The 4,060-nt window shown below is 34.6% G+C and overlaps 1 pseudogene; it reads right to left on the bottom strand.

The window, feature by feature from the left end:
* Nucleotides 1-2,316: 2,316 nt before the first annotated feature.
* Nucleotides 2,317-3,689, bottom strand: LOC116483530 (zinc finger protein 705A-like; annotated as a pseudogene).
* Between the last annotated feature and the right edge of the window lie 371 nt (nt 3,690-4,060).

Here is a 4,060-nt window from a genome sequence, read left to right on the forward strand (position 1 = left end):
TCACATTAACGTGGATCTGAATGTCTAGATAACATGAAGAAAGACTATGACTAAGTGAGAAATATGTGAATTGGAAGAAAGCAAAAAGATAGTTACTTTTTAAAATCTTATGTGAAAGTTAGTAAAGAATGAAAAAGAATAATTTTTAAACACTAATATCAATAGAACTTAAAAGAGAGTTGATATCTTCCAAAGCTGCAGAAGATAAAATCAACCCAAAGAGCAAATTACAGAAAACAGAGGAAGTGGCATAGAAACCTGAAAATAGAAAGAAAAAAGCAAGAAAGAAAAAAGAAACAATAACTGCAGGTAGCATAACAACACAAATGATATCAGTCCTGATAATAAATTTAAATGAGTTATACTACCCAGTTAAAACAGAGTTCTCCAAATATGGTTAAAAAACAACTGCTTAAAAAACTTTTGCTGCTTCCAAAAAGCACATCTAAAACAAACATAATTTTTATTTATTTATTTATTTATTTATTTATTTATTTATTTCAATAGGTTTTGGGGGAACAGGTGGTGTTTGATTACATGAATAATTTCTTTAGTGGTGATTTCTGGGATTTTGGTGCACCCATCACCTGAGCAGTGTAAACTTTATCAATTTGTAGTCTTTTATCCCTTGTCACCCCCCACCCTTTCCCCGAAGTCCCCAAAGTCCAATGTATCATTCTTATGCCTTTGCATCCTAAGAGCTTAGCTCCCACAGATGGGTGGGAACATGTGATGTTTGGTTTTCTCTTTCTGAGTTACTTCACTTAGAATAATAGTCTCCAATTCCAGCCACCTTGCAGTGAATGCCATTATTTTGTTCCTTTTTCATGGCTGAGTAGTATTCCATGGTATGTATATATATATATATATATATATGTATATGCATTTCCTCACATCTTGAGGAAATACTGTAATCAACATGGAATATACTTCGGTTACCTTTATTCTTCAGTCCACATCAATGAATGGAAGAGAAATTGTATGACATGTATGTAGCAAAGACTTGTTAGTGATCTGATCATAAATGACATGAGAGAGCTGAAACTGTCAACATAATAAACTAAAAGTCTTAAGCAACAGCTTTGACTTAAAACATGGGACTTTCAGGTAGAGAATCTCTAGCTCTGCATTCAGTGTGAAAATGTTTTTTATTTGCAATTTATTGTCAAATAACATAAGAAAACTTTACTTGGATGACCCTTTATTTGTATTTTCTGTGACTAAACATTCAGCCAAGCACCAGGTTTGATGTTCACAAGAAAACACAGTGATAAAATGTTGCTAAAATGGAAAATAAGAGAGGAAAGCCTTTATAAGCTAAATAAGAAAGGAAAATCTTTCCAAGAGCAATGAATTCTCTTGAAATACCAAATACTTATTACTGGAGAAGTTATGCAATGAAAAATCATGAGAAATCCTTTCTTCAGAGAGCAACACTTGTGGCACATGTCAGATTTCACACTGGACAAAACACAGTCAGCATCTTGAAAACAGAAAAATCTTCAGTGGTAATTCATTTCTTAGTTGACATTAAGTTTCTCACATTGAGGATCTATCAAACCTGAAAATCACTGTAGAGAAACTGATAGATTTCTCATCAGAAAAGTGAGTCAAGAAGGTGGACCTCTAGAAAAAACTCTTAACACATAGTTTAGCAAAATAATTCAGAAATTTGAGAAAATGTCTATTCGTAAAAATGTGGCATGTAAATGTATAATAGCAAAGTGACCTGGGAATAAATTGAATGCAGAATTTTATAAGAAATTTTATTAAACTTTTCCAAAAGATAAATACTTACAAATATTGAAATAATGCAAAATAATACTTATAAAATAATTATAAAATAATACTTACAAATATTGTAATATATATACGTTATATATAACATATATATACACATTTTCTTTTTTCCAATGATATATATATGTATATACATTACATATACATAACGTATATACATATATCATTGGAAAAAAGACGACATTATGTATGTATATATGTTATATACATATATATATAACATATATACATATAGAGCTAGAGATTCTCTATATAGAGATTACATATATACATATAGAGCTAGAGATTCTCTATATAGAGATTACATATATACATATAGAGCTAGAGATTCTCTACCTGAAAGTCCCACATGTTTTAAGTCGAAGCTGTTGCTTAAGACTTTTAGTTTATTATTTTGACAGTTTCAGCTCTCTCATGTCATTTATGATCAGATCACTAACAAGTCTTTGCTACATACATGTCATACAATTTCTCTTCCATTCATTGATGTGGACTGAAGAATAAAGGTAACTGAAGTATACTCCATGTTGATTACAGTATTTCCTCAAGATTTGAGTCCTTTGGCATGTTTAGATGTTACAACTATAGCTGAAGTCTCTTCCACATTCCTTACATTCATCATTCCTAACACCATGTCATCTAAAGTCAGAATATGTTCTGAAGACGTTTATAATTTTCTCTCCAGGGTGAATTTTCTCATGCTATTTAAGATTAGTACATTGACTAAAGTCTTTCGCACATAAATGGCATTTAAATGGCTTTTCTCCAGTGCGTGTTCTCTCATGTCATCTAAGGTCAGAAGATAGACTGAAAGCTTTCCCACATAGAAGACATGCATGTAGTTTCTCTTCAGTGTGAATTCTTTTGTGCTCTCTAAAGCCAGAGCTTTGACTAAAGGCTTTCCCACCTTTATCACATTCATAACATCTCTTTCCAAGGTGAGTTCTCTAATGTCTTTGAAGGTTTAAGGATTGAATATAGGCTTTCCCACACTGATGACACTTATGTGGTCTCTCTCCCATGTGAGTTTTCTCATGTCTTCTAAGGTGAGAACACTGAGTGAAGGCTTTTGCACATAGATGACATGCATATGGTCTCTCTCCAGTGTGACTCAACTTGTGCTGCCTAAGGTGAAAGCAATTAGTATAAGCCTCTTCACATAGACTACATTGATATGATTTACCTTTAGTATGAATTTATGTTGTTTAGGGGACAACTGATTACTAAAGGATTTTCCACACCGTTTGCTGATGTAGAGTTTCTTTCCACTGTGAGTTAACAAACATTGAGTCATTGTGGAACTGAGTGCAATCTGCAATCTTCTCCCAAATCATTATGTTCAAAGGGATCATCTGGAATGAGAGACTTCTCCATTGTCAAACTGGTGGATGCATCTTTCTGATGATAGGATGCTTGGATATCATGTGTTTTTTCTTAAGGGCAGTTTCCCTGTCTGGACTCTGGCCTTGAAGAAATTCTCTTCCTTCCCTCCATTGCTCTTTTCTTTGTTCCTCAGCTACAAAATTATATAGGATTTGCTTATCTGATGCCCGAGGGACACCAGGTGACTGATGTTTTCCAGCATCACATCTCTGTACAGCTTTCTCTTGGATGTGTCCATCAAGAGAAAGCTCCACTCTTCTGGGCGAAGTCAATAGCTACATCTTCAAACGTCGCTTTCTTTAGTGAATGCATTGTCAAGAGCTCAGTTTCTCTCTGTCTTCTTCTGGATTTTCACTTTTAGATGTTTCAGGCACTAAGAAAAGCTGGAGCTGAGTCAAGTTAGAGAGCTGAGCTGAGTGAAATACAGAGGTAGAGGAAGTAGCAGAAAGGCACTGGGAGCTTGCTGGATCCCCAAGTAGCCCATTCCTGCCTGGCACCATAGGCATCCATCAGGAGGGTGGTCAGAGGAGCAGGGGGTAAAACTTCACAGGAAGGTCTTCTCTAGCTGAACTTTGTAACAATTTGAGCAGAATGAGAAACCTCCTAGCCAGAATTCATATATTAAATTTTCTTTATCCACTCATTGATTGATGGGCATTTGGGCTGGTTCCACATTTTTGCAATTGCAAATTGCACTGTTATAAACATGTGTGTGCAAGTATCTTTTTTGTATAACGACTTATTTTCCTCTGGGTAAATATCTAGTAGTGGGATTGCTGGATCAAATGGTAGATCTACTTTTAGTTCTTTAGGGAATCTCCACACTGTTTTCCACAGTGGTTGTACCAGTTTACATTCTAATCAACAGTGTAAGTCT

Source organism: Hylobates moloch, unplaced genomic scaffold, assembly GCF_009828535.3.
Source record: "Hylobates moloch isolate HMO894 unplaced genomic scaffold, HMol_V3 SCAFFOLD_2, whole genome shotgun sequence".
Classification (NCBI taxonomy): domain Eukaryota; kingdom Metazoa; phylum Chordata; class Mammalia; order Primates; family Hylobatidae; genus Hylobates; species Hylobates moloch.